Below are 20,809 nucleotides of genomic sequence, written 5' to 3' on the forward strand. Positions count from 1 at the left end.
CAAAAAAGATCCAGCAGCACCGGTTGAAGGATGTGGGTGCAGGCCCCAGGGAGCAGATCAAGCTCTCAATATCAACAGAGATCCAAAAAATAGGCAGCACACCGTAGAAATTTAGTGAAAAAGAGGGTACTTTATTAACCCGAAGTGCGACGTTTCAGCTCTATCCACTAGAGCCTTTGTCAAGGCTTGAGAAAGGCTCTAGTGGATAGAGCTGAAACGTCGCACTTTGGGTTAATAAAGTACCCTCTTTTTCACTAAATTTCTACAGTGTGCTGCCTATTTTTTGGATCTCTATATATATATATACATATACACTGTATATATACACACATATACATACACACTATATATATATATATATATATATATATATATATATATATATATATATAGGGACACTTCCCTTTACAATCCCCCCGTTGTCGGGGACTCGACAATGCAATTTGGGGAAGTGTTTGTGGGGTTCTATTTACCCCCTCAACCTCCCTGGTTACTGGTAATGGTCTGAGATGGAAGGAAGTATACTATTGGACCTAGATACTCGACATCAGCTATCTCCTCAAGGACACCTTCCCGCCAGTCCTCTGACTCTGGAGTCTAGTGTCCAAAGAAACGAAACCTCAAAGTTCACAGAATGAAGATGAAATTAAATCTCCTAGTCCATAGAACGAAGTTGAGATAAAACTCACAGTCCATAGAACGAAGCCTCGAAGCTCATCAGACGAAGTTGAAATGAAACCTTCATAGTCCATAGAACGAAGAAACCTTCATAGGTCATAGAACGGGGTTGAAATAAACTCACAGTCCATAGAATGAAGCCTCAAAGCTCATCAAACGAACAAAGCTCATATGAAAACCTCAAAGTCCATGAACCGCAGATTTCTTGTTCTTTCTTGCTTGGAGTTTCTTCCTCTTGAGTGGCGTCAGCAGGTCTTTCCAGTGGCCGATCCAATTTTAACATGCCGACCCGTGTAAGGCTACTTGTGCCCTCATATGGTCAGCCTTGGAATGGCTTAGCCCGCCTTTCAACAACCTTTTGTATGTGATCCATTACTTTTCCAACTTTTCCCAGCATCTTGATTGAAGACGAAACAATCTTTGTGGGCCGTTATCCAGGTCTTTATCATGGCAGGTTATCATCCCCGAGGAGGAGGTGAGGTCTTGGTACCCAGGATTCTACTGTGGGGTGGAGTATTGCCTTCCATTTCCCCTCTAACATTCAATCCATCATCATATTGACCATACCAGTTCTCAGGTTGAGGTGGCAAATACCTACAAGGGTTTGTGTGTACCTTACCTGTCCCTAAGGGTTCCTACACACTACCCAATCACACAAACAAAGTGAAAAATAACCAAACATACAAAAATATTCCCCCCCAAACCATAGGTATATGTACATATAGAGATTCATGCTCAAACAGCATCTCTCACTACCCCTCCATAAACACGAGAAAGGTCCACATGTAAATGGGGTGACTACAGGCTGTACATATATGCCCGCCTACACGTACATACTCACTCACTGTGGGACGGGCACGTCCTCACTGAGTATGCCTATGTTGCGGACACATATCAACACCTGGAATGTCTATATGTCTGAACCTAAAAAAAGAATTAATGCTCCACTAATAGTAAAAGAATCTATGAAATGATCGGTAGAATTTAATATGGCCTAATAATCAATAATACCTGTTAATGTTCATGGCTTTTACAGATGACACCTAATTATCCATATTAACGGGTCCTTCCCCCACCAGATTTCCCGTTTGACGGTCTAGTATACAAAGGAAAACAAATTTTCCAATACTAATTATCCTTGAAGACCAATACATAATTCCCCTTCTTTCCAGTTCATGTATTGTCTTAAACTGTTTAATATCATGTATTTTTTAGCGTCTAATCATGTTTTAATTTTTCGATGTGAGTATTTCAGAGGTTCATATCCGACAGCCTAATAAATAGAAATAAGCATTAATATTCTATCCACTACTCTAGGATAGTTTTGGATCATTATTATCCCTCATCTTATTATTTATTACTAGCCATCAACCAATGCTGTAAGCACACAACTTACTAGTGGAGCAGTGATGTCCTATCACCGTCTCTCTGTTTCAGCACCACTTCTGCTGGACAGCTCCACCCACTTCTGCTGGACAGCTCCCACCCACTTCTGCTGGACAGCTCCACCGTGCTGGATAGCTTTTATTCACAGAATGCTGATGCCCTATAGGCGTCTCCCTAGTTCAGCACTACTATGCTGGACAGCACCACTTTTCTGTGACATCACTCATTTTCACCTGTTGGCAACCGGATATAAACCTCGTTCTGACATTTAGTTGTTAGCATTAAAGCCATGAGGAAGGACGTGGTATACGTCTGAAACGCGTAGGCACCTTACCTACATTTTCACCCTTGCATTCGGGAATAATCTTGTTTTAACTATCCAAATAAAATTGGAACTACGTTCTGTTTTAAACTTGACTGCGCTGGACCATCGACTTTTGTCCCCTTTTTTCCAGACCCATATATACCCAGTACAGATATTATTGTAGATTTCATGTGCAGCCCTATGTAACACCTCTGATAACACAGTGATAGCTCTCTGAGTACAGATAATGCAGTAGATGTTACCTGTAGTCCTATGTAACACCACAGATAACACAGTAATAACGGAGTACAGATAATGTAGTAGTGTTACCTGCAGTCCTATGTAACACCACAGATAACACAGTAATAACGGAGTACAGATAATGTAGTAGTGTTACCTGCAGTCCTATGTAACACCACAGATAACACAGTGATAACTCTCTGAGTACAGATAATGTAGTAGATGTTACCTGCAGTCCTATGTAACACCACAGATAACACAGTGATAACTCTCTGAGTACAGATAATGTAGTAGATGTTACCTGCAGTCCTATGTAACACCACAGATAACACAGTGATAACTCTCTGAGTACAGATAATATAGTAGATGTAAGAGACAAACACATGCAGAGACACAGAGACAGACACGCACACATACACACACACACACACACACACACACACACACACACACACACACACACACACTGTAACATATACACATACAAACACAGACACATACTGTATACACACTACACACACATATACACAAAGACACTCACCATGTATCCTTGCTGACAGGCTCACAAGTTTCTTTCAGGACAGGAGCTTCCTCCTCTGCTTCTCGGCTGTTATTTACTCCGTGTGTGTAACAGCAGAGCACAGAGTAGAGGCAGAGCCCAGCGGCACCCCCTACATGCTGGGAGGGTGCAACAAGGGAGTGAACCGGTCCAGTCCCCTGACCTGAGTCATCTGACCTCATGTCACTGACGTGAGGTCAAGTGGCAGGTAGGGTGATTGGACTGGTCCACTCCCTGGCCGTCACAGACCTCAGTCAGAACGACGCTGCGTGATTTCCTGGCTCTTCCTAAAGCTGCTGCAGGTGTCCGACATACAGGGCGCCTATCAGCAGCGATCAGCTGCTCTACGGCGCCCCCCCTTCCCTACAACTTAGTTGCGCCCGGGGCACATGCCTCACCTGCCCCCCCTAGCTACGCCCCTGCACATAGGATACATGCTGCACACACCACTCACACATAGGAAACATGCTGTACATGCCACTCAAAAATAGGACACATGCTGTACACGCCACTCACACAGGATACATGCTGCACACACCACTCACACATAGGATACATGCTGTACAGGCCACTCACACATAGGATACATGCTGTACACACCACTCACACATAGGATACATGATGTACACACCACTCACACATAGGATACATGCTGCATACGCCACTCACACATAGGATACATGCTGTACTCGCCACTCACACATAGGATACATGCTGTACACGCCACTCACACATAGGATACATGCTGTACACGCCACTCACACATAGGATACATGCTGTACAGGCCACTCAAAAATAGAATACATGCTGTACATGCCACTCACACATAGGATAAATGCTGTACACGTCACTCACACATAGGATACATGCTGTACACGCCACTCACACCACACGCCACTCACACATAGGATAAATACTGTACACACCACTTACATATAGGACACATGCTGTACACGCCACTCACACAGGATACATGCTGCACACACCACTCACACATAGGATACATGCTGTACACACCACTCACACATAGGATACATGATGTACACACCACTCACACATAGGATACATGCTGCATACGCCACTCACACATAGGATACATCCTGTACAGGCCACTCACACATAGGATACATGCTGTACACACCACTCACACATAGGATACATGATGTACACACCACTCACACATAGGATACATGCTGCATACGCCACTCACACATAGGATACATGCTGTACACGCCACTCACTCAGGATACATGCTGTACACGCCACTCACACATAGTACACATGCTGTACACGCTACTCACACATAGGATACATGCTGTACATGCCACTCACACATAGGATACACGCTGCACACGCCACTCACACATAGGACACATGCTGCACACACCACTCACACATAGGATACATGCTGTACACACCACTCACACATAGGACACATGCTGCACACACCACTCACACATAGGATACATGCTGCACACGCCACTCACACATAGGATACATGCTGCACACGCCACTCACACATAGGACACAAGCTGTACATGCCACTCACACATAGGATACATGCTGCACACGCCACTCACACATAGGACACAAGCTGTACATGCCACTCACACATAGGATAAATGCTGTACACGCCACTCACACATAGTACACATGCTGTACACTCCACTCACACCACACGCCACTCACACATAGGATAAATGCTGTACACACCACTTACATATAGGACACATGCTGTACACGCCACTCACACATAGGATACATGCTGCACACGCCACTCACACATAGGATACATGCTGCACACGCCACTCACACATAGGACACATGCTGCACACACCACTCACACATAGGATACATGCTGCACACACCACTCACACATAGGATACATGCTGTACACACCACTCACACATAGGATACATGCTGTACACGCCACTCACACATAGGATACATGCTGTACACGCCACTCACACCACACACCACTCACACATAGGATAAATACTGTACACACCACTTACATATAGGACACATGCTGTACACGCCACTCACACAGGATACATGCTGCACACACCACTCACACATAGGATACATGCTGTACACACCACTCACACATAGAATACATGCTGTACACGCCACTCACACATAGGATACATGCTGTACAGGCCACTCACACATAGGACACATGCTGTACACGCCACTCACACATAGGACACATGCTGTACACGCCACTCACACATAGGACACATGCTTTACACACCACTCACACATAGGATACATGCTGTACACGTCACTCACACATAAGATACATGCTGTACAGGCCACTCAAAAATAGAATACATGCTGTACATGCCACTCACACATAGGATAAATGCTGTACACGCCACTCACACATAGGATACATGCTGTACATGCCACTCACACATAGGATAAATGCTGTACACGCCACTCACACATAGGATACATGATGTACACACCACTCACACATAGGATACATGCTGCACACGCCACTCACACATAGGATACATGCTGCATACGCCACTCACACATAGGATACATGCTGTACACACCACTCACACATAGGATACATGCTGTACACACCACTCACACATAGGATACATGCTGTACACGTCACTCACACATAAGATACCTGCTGCACACGCCACTCACACATAGGATACATGCTGCACACGCCACTCACACATAGGATACATGCTGTACACGCCACTCACACATAGGACACATGCTGTACACGCCACTCACACATAGGACACATGCTTTACACACCACTCACACATAGGATACATGCTGTACACGTCACTCACACATAAGATACATGCTGTACAGGCCACTCAAAAATAGAATACATGCTGTACATGCCACTCACACATAGGATAAATGCTGTACACGCCACTCACACATAGGATACATGCTGTACACGCCACTCACACATAGGACACATGCTGTACACGCCACTCACACATAGGACACATGCTTTACACACCACTCACACATAGGATACATGCTGTACACGTCACTCACACATAAGATACATGCTGTACAGGCCACTCAAAAATAGAATACATGCTGTACATGCCACTCACACATAGGATAAATGCTGTACACGCCACTCACACATAGGATACATGATGTACACACCACTCACACATAGGATACATGCTGCATACGCCACTCACACATAGGATACATGCTGTACTCGCCACTCACACATAGGATACATGCTGTACACGCCACTCACACATAGGATACATGCTGTACACGTCACTCACACATAAGATACCTGCTGCACACGCCACTCACACATAGGACACATGCTGTACACGCCACTCACACATAGGACACATGCTGTACACGCCACTCACACATAGTATACATGCTGTACACGCCACTCACACATAGGATACATGCTGTACAGGCCACTCAAAAATAGAATACATGCTGTACATGCAATTCACACATAGGATAAATGCTGTACACGTCACTCACACATAGGATACATGCTGTACACGCCACTCACACCACACGCCACTCACACATAGGATAAATACTGTACACACCACTTACATATAGGACACATGCTGTACACGCCACTCACACAGGATACATGCTGCACACACCACTCACACATAGGATACATGCTGTACAGGCCACTCACACATATGATACATGCTGTACACACCACTCACACATAGGATACATGCTGCACACGCCACTCACACATAGGATACATGCTGCACACGCCACTCACACATAGGATACATGCTGTACACGCCACTCACACATAGGATACATGCTGCATACGCCACTCACACATAGGATACATGCTGTACAGGCCACTCACACATAGAATACATGCTGTACACACCACTCACACATAGGATACATGATGTACACACCACTCACACATAGGATACATGCTGCATACGCCACTCACACATAGGATACATGCTGTACACGCCACTCACTCAGGATACATGCTGTACACGCCACTCACACATAGTACACATGCTGTACACGCTACTCACACATAGGATACATGCTGTACATGCCACTCACACATAGGATACACGCTGCACACGCCACTCACACATAGGACACATGCTGCACACACCACTCACACATATGATACATGCTGCACACGCCACTCACACATAGGATACATGCTGCACACGCCACTCACACATAGGACACAAGCTGTACATGCCACTCACACATAGGATAAATGCTGTACACGCCACTCACACATAGTATACATGCTGTACACACCACTTACATATAGGACACATGCTGTACACGCCACTCACACAGGATACATGCTGCACACTCCACTCACACATAGGATACATGCTGCACACACCACTCACACATAGGATACATGCTGTACACACCACTCACACATAGGATACATGCTGTACACACCACTCACACATAGGATACATGCTGTACACACCACTCACACATAGGATACATGCTGTACACGCCACTTACACATAGTACACATGCTGTATACGCCACTCACACATAGGATACATGCTGTACATGCGACTCACACATAGTACACATGCTGTATACACCACTCACACATAGGATACATGCTGCATACGCCACTCACACATAGGATACATGCTGTACATGCCACTCACACATAGGATACATGATGTACACGCCACTCACACATAGTACACATGCTGTATACGCCACTCACACATAGGATACATGCTGCACACGCCACTCACACATAGGATACTTGCTGCACAGGCCACTCACACATAGGATACTTGCTGCACACACCACTCACACATAGGATACATGCTGTACACACCACTCACACATAGGATACATGCTGTACACACCACTCACACATAGGATACATGCTGTACACGCCACTCACACATAGGATACTTGCTGCACAGGCCACTCACACATAGGATACTTGCTGCACACGCCACTCACACATAGGATACATGTTGTACATGTCACTCACACATAAGATACCTGCTGCACACGCCACTCACACATAGGATACACGCTGTACACGCCACTCACACATAGGATATATGCTGTACACGCTACTCACACAAAGGACACATGCTGTACACGTCACTCACACATAGGACACATGCTGTACACGCCACTCACACATAGGATACATGCTGCATACGCCACTCACACATAGGATACATGCTGTACAGGCCACTCACACATAGGATACATGCTGCACACGCCACTCACACATAGGATACATGCTGTACATGCCACTCACACATAGGACACATGCTGTACAGGCCACTCACACATAGGATACATGATGTACACGCCACTCACACATAGTACACATGCTGTATACGCCACTCACACATAGGATACATGCTGTACATGCCACTCACACATAGGCTACACGCTGCACACGCCACTCACACATAGGATACTTGCTGCACAGGCCACTCACACATAGGATACTTGCTGCACACGCCACTCACACATAGGATACTTGCTGCACAGGCCACTCACACATAGGACACATGCTGCACACGCCACTCACACATAGGATACATGTTGTACATGTCACTCACACATAAGATACCTGCTGCACACGCCACTCACACATAGGATACACGCTGTACACACCACTCACATAGGATACATGCTGTACACACCACTCACACATAGGATACATGCTGTACACGCCACTCACACATAGGATACATGCTGTACACACCACTCACACATAGGATATATGCTGTACACGCTACTCACACAAAGGACACATGCTGTACATGCCACTCACACATAGGATACATGCTGTACACTCAACTCACACATAGGATACATGCTGTACACGCCACTCACACATAGGATACATGCTGCATACGCCACTCACACATAGGATACATGCTGTACACGCCACTCACACATTGGATACATGCTGTACACACCACTCATACATAGGATACATGCTGTACACACCACTCACACATAGGATACATGCTGTACACCCCACTCACACATAGGATACATGCTTCATACGCCACTCACACATAGGATACATGCTGTACACGCCACTCACACATAGGATACATGCTGTACACGCCACTCACACATTGGATACATGCTGTACACACCACTCATACATAGGATACATGCTGTACACACCACTCACACATAGGATACATGCTGTACACCCCACTCACACATAGGATACATGCTGCATACGCCACTCACACATAGGATGCATGCTGTACAGGCCACTCACACATAGGATATATGCTGTACACGCTACTCACACATAGGATACATGCTGTACACACCACTCATACATAGGATACATGCTGTACACACCACTCACACATAGGATACATGCTGTACACACCACTCACACATAGGATACATGCTGTACACCCCACTCACACATAGGATACATGCTGCATACGCCACTCACACATAGGATGCATGCTGTACAGGCCACTCACACATAGGATATATGCTGTACACGCCACTCATACATAGGATACATGCTGTACACACCACTCACACATAGGATACATGCTGTACACGCCACTCACACATAGGATACATGCTGTCAGTGGCGGATTAAGTAGACCATGGGCCCTGGGCTGTTACCCAAACTTGGGCCCCCCTTCCTCACCGCCGCCCTGCCGCGCCGTAACTATTTTTGACACTACTTTTTTGGGCAAGCATTAACAGTGTTACGATTTCCCTTGTCACAGGGCTGTGTCCCTACATACTGAGAGTATCACACTGTGCAGGGACACAACCTCCTGACAAGAGGAATTGTCTATCAGTCCTGGACTGCAGAAAGACTTTTTGTGAAATACAAGGATTCCTATAATAAACATGTCAGGAGAGGTGACAGATTCTCTATAAATCTAGTGACTCACAGGTGACGACGTCTCAGATTCTAGTAGTTTTTTTCCTCTTTTCTTCTCCATCCGGTCCAGCGCTCATGACGACTTCTCCCGGCCATGACTCATTTCTGCAGAATTTGCCACTCAGATGTCTCCTCACTTTTCCAACATTTCCACACCTATAAACGAAAATAAAGTTATCATGGTGCCACATACTGTGCCCCTAAATATAATAGCACCAAACACTGCGTGCCTGAATATAATAATACCACACACTGTAAAACACCACATACACACAGCCCCCTGTACATAGTGCCACACACAGCCCCTGTAGATATTACACACCCCCATAGATATCGCCATACACAGCCCCCTCTATATATCACACATCCTCCTCGTAGAGAGCGTTACACACAGCCCCATATAGATAGTGCCATACAGCGCCCTGTAGAGAGCGCCACACAGCCCTCCCCCTCTTGTAAATAGCACCAAAAAGCCCCCCCTATAAAGAGCGCCACACACATACCACTGTGGATAGCACTACACAGCCCCCCCTTGTATATAATGCCACACAGCGCTCCCCCTTGTATATAGTGCCACACAGCGCTCCCCTTGTATATAGTGCCACACAGCGCTCCCCTTGTATATAGTGCCACACAGCGCTCCCACTTGTATATAGTGGCACACAGCGCTCCCCCTTGTATATAGTGCCACACAGCGCTCCCCCTTGTATATAGTGGCACACAGCGCTCCCCCTTGTATATAGTGGCACACAGCGCTCCCCCTTGTATATAGTGGCACACAGCGCTCCCCCTTGTATATAGTGGCACACAGCGCTCCCCCTTGTATATAGTGCCACACAGAACTCCCCCTTGTATATAGTGCCACAAGGTTATGTACACATTTAAAAACTTTATATCATAATTTTATATATATATATATATATATATATATTACCCAATTACCCTAATATAGACATGTAATATATTACAATTTACGGTAAACAATGACTATTACAAATAAAAGGTCTATTTTAGGGTAAAACTATGTTATTACCAAAAAAAATAGCTGAAACGTAAAAAAGCTTATTTGTTTACTATTATTTTCAAACTTTATGAATAAAAATTGTAAAATAGCAAAAAAAGGTGTGTATAAAAACGATAAAAAACGAAACCTGCATTGTCTACGGAAAAAACGTCGCAAAAATCACGTCGTTTTTATTTATTTTTTATAAAAATGTGTGTTTGGTGCAACTTTGTAATTACGTTTTATTAAAAAATATTTTCACTTTTTAAGATACAGCTGCTTTGTATCCTGTATCCGTCAGGTCAGCAAGACTGACGGGATCAGTGACACGCAGGATCCACCTCAAATCTATCACATCTAAGATTATAATTTAGCGCAGGGCCCGTTTCACTGATCCCGTCAGTCCTGCTGACCTGACGGATACAGGATACAAAGCAGCTGTATCTCAAAAAGTGAAAATATTTTTTAATAAAACGTAATTACAAAGTTGCACCAAACACACATTTTTATAAAAAATAAATAAAAACGATGTGATTTTTGCGATGTTTTTTCCGTAGACAATGCAGGTTTCTTTTTTTTATCGTTTTTATACACACCTTTTTTGCTATTTTAGAATTTTTATTCATAAAGTTTGAAAATAATAGTAAAAAAATAAGCTTTTTTACGTTTCAGCTATTTTTTTTTGGTAATAACATAGTTTTACCCTAAAATAGACCTTTTATTTGTGATCGTCATTGTCTACCGTAAATTGTAATATATTACATGTCTATATTAGGGTAATTGGGTCAGCGCTAGCGTTACAACAATGATTGGCGGGGGGGGGCGACGGTTTTTATTGGGGTGGGCATTTTATGTGTATTTATTATTTCATTTTTTTTTGCACTTTACTTTACTATTTTTTTATTACTGTTGTCTGTTCCTCAAAGGTCAAAAAAGACCTTTGGTGAACTTTATATATTTTTTCTTTCTTTTACACCATGTTTTTCCACTGTAACTGGAGCTGCACAGCAGCCCCAGTTACAGGGGAAATCAGCCCTCTCATAGTGACGATTGTCACTAATAGGGCTGTGCTGGGTCTAGTTAGACCCAGCAGCAGCCTGCCACTAACGGCACCCGGCGATCATGTGACCAGTCACATGATCACCGGGAGGAATAGAGACAGCGCCGCTGCTGCTGTCTCTATTCCTATACACAGCGTTCATTGAACGCTGTGTAAGAAGACATCGGAGAAGACAGAAGCAGCGAAAGCTGCTTCTGTCTTCTCCTCAGGGTCCCCGGCAGTCACTGACAGCCGGAGACCCGACATTCAGCTGCCCGATCGCGCGGGCAGCAAGTTAAAACCCGAGCCGTAGAAAGTCTATGGCTCGGGTTTTAAGGACCCGTCCCTGACCGCTGGCCGTAAAAATACAGCCAGCGGTCGGGAACCAGTTGGGCAGGAGGATAAGCCTGCTGTACTGACCTCAGCGCCGGTGACCGACCGCCCGGCTCTTGTCTTGCGGATTCGGAGTAACAGAACAGCCGTCCGTCGCTGTTCTGTTACTCAATGGCGGCGGCCCGCCCTTGTCAGGGAGGCGTGTCCTACCCCTTTCCCGGCCAATTCCCTGCTCCTCCCCTCCTCATCTTCGTTAGTTAGCAGCGCTAGCGCGCTGAATAGGTACCTTTACAAGATGATGTGCGGTTCGGGCTGCCATGGGCCCCCTGGGAGCCTCGGGCCCCGGGCGGCCGCCCGAATCGCCCATATGATAATCCGCCACTGCATGCTGTACACGCCACTCACACATAGGATACATGCTGTACACGCCACTCACACATAGGATACATGCTGTACACGCTACTCACACATAGGATACATGCTGTACACACCACTCATACATTAGACATATGCCGTACATCCACAAGACCACTGCAGCCAGTCATTGACCTCAGCGGTGTCGCTAGCATGTACAGCACATGACCGCTGAGACCAGTGATTGGCTGCAGTGTTCACATGGATGAACGGCATGTTTTCACTAGGTTCAGTAATGGAAATAATTGGGTCTAGCAGAGGTTGACCATTCACAGAAGCGACAGCTGGAGGTTTCTCCAAAGGCGTCGTGGGCAAATAGAGACGGTCTACTAAGGCCTGTTGGATGAAATTTGCAGTCGCTCCAGAATCCAGATAAGCGGAAACAGAGTGCGATTCTGTTTTTTTTTTTATTCTCATTCCGATAAGATATTAATAGATATAACAAAAAACAATCCCTCCCCCTCCCCCAACCTAATCCTAATACAAAAACCTTACTTATACATAACAAAGTGCATTTTAAGCGTATACATATGCATTATTAGTTTAAAAAAAACAAAAAACCTTCAACTCTCTCCCATACGTAGCTCTCCGAGCACCCTCACATCTTTACCCAATTGTCATCCTTGAGTTGAACATAACCCTTTGTTCATCTGTCATGCTCTTGATCCATGGTTCCCATAGTTGTTCAAATGTAACGTTTTTATTTTTGCTATTATAATATCCAAACTCCATGTTTATATTCCTTAGTATTATTTTGTGCCAAGCTTACCCAGAATTGGTGAACCATAGGCCAATTCCAAAACATGTGCGAGAAATCTGCCTCTGATATCCCACATTTTCCCGTAAACCTTTTCATTTTCTTTGGCGTTAAATACAAACCGTGTATAATAAAACATTATGTCATTCTATGGGATCTATTCAATTACAATTTACCGGTGCATCTGCTTATTTTTCTCCATTCATTGTCATCTATTATCCCAAAAAGATATTCCCACTCCCCCCTTCCTCTTTGATTCCCCTCCCCTCTAGACTCGCATTTTAATTTCTTATAAATCCGTTCTAGTAAACCTTTTCCCCTCCCAAATTGATATAAGTTCCATAACGAGTCAGAAGACTCCAAATGGAATAAAGTTTTATCCCGAGTCACAATCACCGCGTGATGTCATTGAAAATATTTACATCTCATGTGAAGGAATATTCTATTCTGTTCTCAGTGTATCCCAATCTTTCAGATTGTCATTAGAAAATAAAATGTCTAACCAACCTGAGTCCATATTTGGACCATCCACTCCAATCAGTTATTTTATTAACCTCTAATATATTAAAGTTGACAATTAATGTAGTGAAGCTCGATGCTCCATTTAAATGAACATTTTTCTTAATTGAACCCCAATTTCATGCATCATATATATTGTTGGACACTCCTTACAATTTCTCAATTGCCCGGACTCCATTACCTTAAGTATATTCTGAAGATGGCCCCTACTAGACTTACTAATATTTTGTATAAACGGAGATTGTTTCCCACTCAAAATATTTCTCCACTGTCCGGACAAAAAATATATTCTCAAGTCAGGTACTGCCAGTCCACCCTCTTCTCCTCTATCCATCAAGTATTTTAACTTCATCCTGGGTTTCCTTCCTCTCCAAATTAGCTCCCTCATTAACCCCTTCCCTCTTTGGCCACTTTTGACCTTCCTGACAGAGCCTCATTTTTCAAATCTGACATGTTTCCCTTTATGTGGTAATAACTCCGGAATGCTTTCACCTATCCAAGCGATTCTGAGATTGTTTTCTCGTGACACATTGGACTTTACGTTACTGGCAAAATTTGCTCGATATATTCAGTATTTAATTGTGAAAAATACCAAAATTTTGCGAAAAATTGCAAAAATGAGCATTTTTCTCAATTTAAATGTATCTGCTTGTAAGGCTGGGTTCACACGTGGCGGAATTTCACTTGAATTCCGCTGCAGACACTCCGCAGTGTTAATCCGCAGCGGAGCCGTTTCTCCATTGACTTCCACTTCTATTTAGCAGTGTTCGTTTAGACGATGCGTAAAATTCTGCTGCGGAGCATAGGCTGCGGAGCGGAATTTGGTGTCCGCAGCATGCTCTGTCTGTTGCGGAGCAGTGGCGGACTCATGGCGGAATTTCTCCATTGACTTCAATGGAGATTCTAAATTCCGCAATGAAGTCCGCAGCTGTCATGCACATGTTATGTGTGCTGCGGATGCGTCTTGCTTTTTTAACTTGACATTTCTTCATTCTGGCTGGACCTATGTATTTCTAGGTCTACAGCCAGACTGAGGAAGTCAATGGGGCTCCCGTAATTACGGGAGCGTTGCTAGGCGACATCCGTAAATAGTCACTGTCCAGGGTGCTGAAAGAGTTAAGCGATCGGCAGTAACTGTTTCTGCACCCGGGACAGTGACTACCGATCCCAATATACATGTATCTGTTAAAAAAAAATAGAAGTTCATACTTACCGAGAACTCCCTGCTTCTGTCTCCAGTCCGGCTTCCCAGGATGACGTTTCAGTCTAGGTGATGGCTGCAGCCAATCACAGGCTGCAGCGGTCACATGGACTGCCGCGTCATCCAGGGAGGTCGGGCTGGATGCCGAAAGAGGGACGCATCACCAAGACAACGGCCGGTAAGTATGAAATTTGTTTACTTTCACAAGGGAAAGTGCTGGCCCTTCTCTCTATCCTGCACTGATAGAGAGAAGGGAAGCACTTTTTCCGCAGTCCGCAGCAGCTAGTCCGCTTCAATTTACTGCACATTTTGGGCAGATCCGCCGCAGAATCTGCAACGCAGATTCTGTGCGGCATTGATGCGGACAGTTGCGGAGGAAATCCGCCACGTGTGGGCATGCCCTAAGACAGGCAGTTATAACACACAAAATTGTTCCTAACTAACATCCCCCATATGTCTACTTTAGATTGGCATCGTTTTTTGAACATCCTTTTATTTTTCTAGGACGTTACAAGGCTTTGAACTTTAGCAGCAATTTCTCTGAATTTTCAGGAAAATTTCAAAAGGCTATTTTTGCAGGGTCCAGTTAAAGAGGCTCTGTCACCAGATTATCACATCCCTATCTCCTATTGCATGTGATGGGCGCTGCAATGTAGAGAACAGTAAAAAAAAAATAATTCTTTTTTAAAACGATCATTTTTGCCCAAGTTATGAGCAATTTTATATTTATGCAAATTAGCTTTTCAATGGACAACTGGGCGTGTTTTCTCGTATTTCCAACTGGCGTGTATTGTGTTTTTACCAACTGGGCGTGTATTGTGTTTTTACCAACTGGGCGTTGTGAATAGAAGTGTATGACGCTGACAAATCAGCATCATACACTTCTCATCGTTCCCACCCAGCTTCTTTCACTGCAGAAATACAGCGTGACGTTACCCACAGGTCCTTCAACCTTGTCGTCGGACAAAGAAGATACATCGGCTCCAGGCGTCCAAAAGGTTAATATGCTCATCTCTAGGGAGTTTGCCAAAACAGTGAACATCCCCCAAAAGTGATCCCATTTGGGAAACTACACACCTCAAGGAAATTATCTAGGGGTGTAGTGAGCATTTTGACCGCACAGGTTTTTTACAGAAATTATTGGAAGTAGGCCGTGAAAATTAAAATCTAAATATTTTCAAAGAAAATGTAGGTTTCCACAAGGACTAAAGGAGAAAAAGCACTGCAAAATGTGTAAAGCAATTTCTCCCTAGTAAAACAATACCCCACATGTGGTAATAATTGGCTGTATTGAGACACGGCAGGGCTTAGAAGGGATGGAGCACCATTTGGCTTTTGGAGCTCGAATTTAGCAGGAATAGTTTGCAGAGGCCATGTCACATTTACAAAGCCCCTGAGGGGACAAAACAGTGGAAACCCCCCACAAGTGACCCCATTTTGGAAACTACACCCATTGAGGAAATTATCTAGGGGTATAGTGAGCATTTTGACCCCACAGTTTTTTTTGCAGAAATTATTGGAAGTAGGCCCTGAAAATATAAATCTAAATTTTTTCAAAGAAAATGTAGGTTTAGCTAATTATTTCTCATTTCCACAAGGACTGAAGGAGAAGAAGAAGAAGAAATAAAAGGACAAAAAGACGGCGCCACCTTGTGTAGATCAGTGAGTTGAGGTGAGGCAAAATGGCAAGAAATGTGCTCACCTGAAAACGGAGGTTTTAAAGCATGTAATATCCACAGTGCTGCTGCCAGATCCGAGTCGGTATCCAGATGGGACCGTTTGGGTAGAAACAAGTGCAGGTAAAAAAGTGGATCTTTTCAAAGGCGCTGCTGTGTGGTGAGAATGATGTGAAACGAAGTCCCGAGGTATTATTGATAAGTTCAATTTATTGTGAGTGGCTACGCGTTTCGACGATGAACAATCGTCTTCATCAGGCCATGTACATATCAGAAAGGACACAACTTATATAGCATATAGGTTCAAATTAACATAAGTGAAAAAAAAACGCCAAATCTGACGGGGTCAAGGTGCGATCGTGACGTCACTCCCGGCTTTTTTACACACTGTTCCCATCGCAGGGCTATGAATGCGTAATGTATTTTAACAAACAAGCCAAATATTTACTAGTAGACTGAGATACAATTGAAAGAATGAAAAGAAAAAATGAAGAATAAAATAAAAGAAAAAATGAAGAATGTAGCTGGGTTGGAATGAACGAAGCCGGGACGCGGCTTCGTTACCAGGACAACCAAGCGGGGATCAGAGCGAGGGAGCGAATGGATAGATCTATGCTTGCAGTAGGTAAGATATTGAACAAATTAAAAACTGCTTAAAAAACATGTATTATTTAAATGCGAGATGCACATAGATACAGTATCAGACATAGATATTCTTTTGTGACAGCACGGATAAAACATTAGATAACTAAATTTAGCGTGGTTCGCAACTTGGTTCGGTCCTGATTTTGATTGGAATATGTAGCATATTTTAAAACTGGAATGTAATTTAATATGAAGATCTTATTCTTTACAATAGTGTACATTAAAAGAAATGAATAGAAATGCAATTATATTACTAGGTCAATAGTGCGGAACCACGGCACCGTAGGATCCGAAGACAGGACAGGCAGAACATACCGCAGGTAAGTTGATAAAAAAATCCATTAAGGTTAAAAATGATAATATGTGAGAATTTTGCTGTTTTAAAAGGAAAATATATACAGACGAGGGTTGCGTAGCACAAAGAAAAATAAATGAGTAAATTAGGCAGTCAGATTACAAATGTTTAATGATATGTGATCATTTGGAGATCATTTGGCCTCAAATATTTTTTACAAATGTTTGAGGTGTAGGTTAGTCCAATGATGATTCAGAGATGTCATTCAAGCCTCCTGGGTGTAAAGTCTGCAATTTAGAAATCCAATAATGTTCCCTCTGTTTGAGCTTATTAAATCTGTTGGGAACGTCGTGATGTATCTCTTCGATGGGTGTAACTGTAATTTGATTGAATTGGCATTTATGTATGTGAGTGAAATGGCGAGACACACTATGTTTCAAAAAGCCTGTGTTCACATTGAATCTATGTTTGTTTATTCTGGATCTGAGTTGTTGTGTCGTTCTCCCTACATATTGGAGTTGGCATGTACATTCCAATAGATAAATCACATATGTACTGCTACAACTTAGGGATGACTTGATTGGAAAAGACTCTTTTGTGACTGTTGATGTGTATGAGTATTTTTTGTTATTGATACTATTGCAGCATAGGCATCGTGGGTGGCCACATTTGTAGGAGCCATTGGGTCTGGATAGAAACGTTGCTCATATTGTTTTGGGTTTACGGATTCTGCTGGGGGCCAGAATATTTTTCAGAGTTAGCGATCGTCGAAAAGTGATGCTTGGATGAGCGGGTATCGCATCTTTGAGGTAAGGGTCACTTTTTATGATGTGCCAATATTTGTGCAAGATTGACCTGATTGTCTTGTTCCCTTGGTTAAATGTTGTGATGAAATTGGCGTTATATTTATTTGGTTCTGGTTTTCTCTGTACAGGGATTAGGCAGGAGTCCTGAGATAATAGTGAGGCTTTTAGTCTTGCATCTTTGATCAGTTGTAGAGGGAAGTTCTTTTCTCTAAATCTTCTCTCTAAAATATTGCACTCTGATTTAAAATTTACGTTGGTACTGCAATTTTTACGTACTCTTCTAAATTGACCGAAGGGTACATTGGTTAACCAAGGGCAATAGTGGGCACTTTTGAAGTCGATATAGCTGTTCACATCGACAGATTTAAAGTGAGTTTTTGTGACAAAACGTTCAGTCATGATGTCGTAGCTGATGTTTAGGTCCAGGTAATCGATTGAGATTTCAGAAAATGTGTGCGTGAAAGAGATATCGTAACTGTTAGTGTTTAAAAGTTTTATAAAACTAGAAGCTTTGTTTTCTGATCCTGTCCACACGAAGAACAGGTCGTCGATGTAACGCCTATATAAAAGAATGTTGTTTTTAAAAGAATGTTCCCCAAAAATGTATTCCTCTTCGAAGGCCCCCATGTACAGATTTGCGTAGGCTGGTGCGAATCTCGTACCCATCGCACAGCCTCTGATTTGATTATAAAAACTGTTATTAAAAGTGAATGTGTTATGATGAAGAATAAAATCAATGCAATCGGTTAGGAAGGAAACTTGATTATCAGGGATTAGGACATTAGATGATAGGAATGATTTGGTTACCTGCATGCCTTTATTATGTGGGATATTGCTGTACAAGGAGGTTACATCAGCTGTTATAAAATGTATGTTGGATGTGGTTGCGTCAATTTTGAGATTGAATAGATCTCTGATTAGTTGGGTAGAGTCTTTGAGATAAGATGGTAACATAAGTACAAATGGTTGAAGGTGTAGGTCTACAAAGTGAGAGAGGTTACTGGTTAATGAGCCGATTCCTGAAATGATGGGACGTCCGGGGGGGTCTGTGAGTGTTTTGTGGATTTTGGGGAGATGATAGATAAAAGGTATGTTAGGGAATGGTACATGTAAAAAACTTTTTTCTTTTTTCGTGAGTAGGCCCTCCTGGAAGGCTTCCTCTATCATAGATGTATATTTACATATCTAGGCAGGAAGGGGATTGGACGTTAATTTACAATAAAAAGTGTTGTCATTTAAAATCCTCATGGTTTCCTCGAGATAATTGTCTCTGTTCTGGATCACTATTCCTCCCCCTTTGTCGGCAGGACGAATGACTATGTCTTCGTTATTTTGCAGGGATTTGATAGCCCTTCTTTCATGTGAGGTTAGATTATCTTGATAGAGATGGGGAGTCTCTAACGTCCTGAATTCATTACTCACTAGTGTTGAAAAAGTTTCAATGAGGGGACCCTGGTGATGGATAGGGTAAAATTCAGATTTGGAGTAAACTTCAACTGGGATGGCTTTTAAATTTGGAGGAGGTATCTGTGGATCCTCTAATGTAATGGATGGTATATAGGGTTTCTGTAAAGCAAAGTGTCTGATGAGAGTAAGCTTTCTAATAAACGGTTGAGGTCCATAAATAAATCAAAATCATTAGATAAAGATGTGGGGCAAAAGGACAGTCCTTTGTTGAGCAAATTTGTCTCATGGGTGTTTAGCGTGTAGGATGACAAATTAAATATTTTTATTGTTTTATTCGGTTTTTCTTTGGGTTCAATCTCGGACATTGGCTTATTGTGTTTCCTGCCTCCTCTCCGTCCTCTATGTCTGTATTTAGTTTTCTTTTTATGGAAATTTTCTGTATTTTCGGAAAAAAACGGGTGATGGTTTGTGCTTTGGGGCTCATTATATATGGTAGGAGAATGTCGTTGCTGGAAACTGTGGGGGTTAATGGGGGTCTGGTAAGTTCTGAGGGAAGGCCCAAAAAAGAGGTTGCTGCATAGGTGATGTCAAGTAAGGATGTTGCTAAATCAATATTGGAGGGGTTGTCTATGATAGGTAGAGA

The sequence above is a fragment of the Rhinoderma darwinii genome, unplaced genomic scaffold, assembly GCF_050947455.1.
Source record: "Rhinoderma darwinii isolate aRhiDar2 unplaced genomic scaffold, aRhiDar2.hap1 Scaffold_527, whole genome shotgun sequence".
Taxonomy (NCBI): domain Eukaryota; kingdom Metazoa; phylum Chordata; class Amphibia; order Anura; family Rhinodermatidae; genus Rhinoderma; species Rhinoderma darwinii.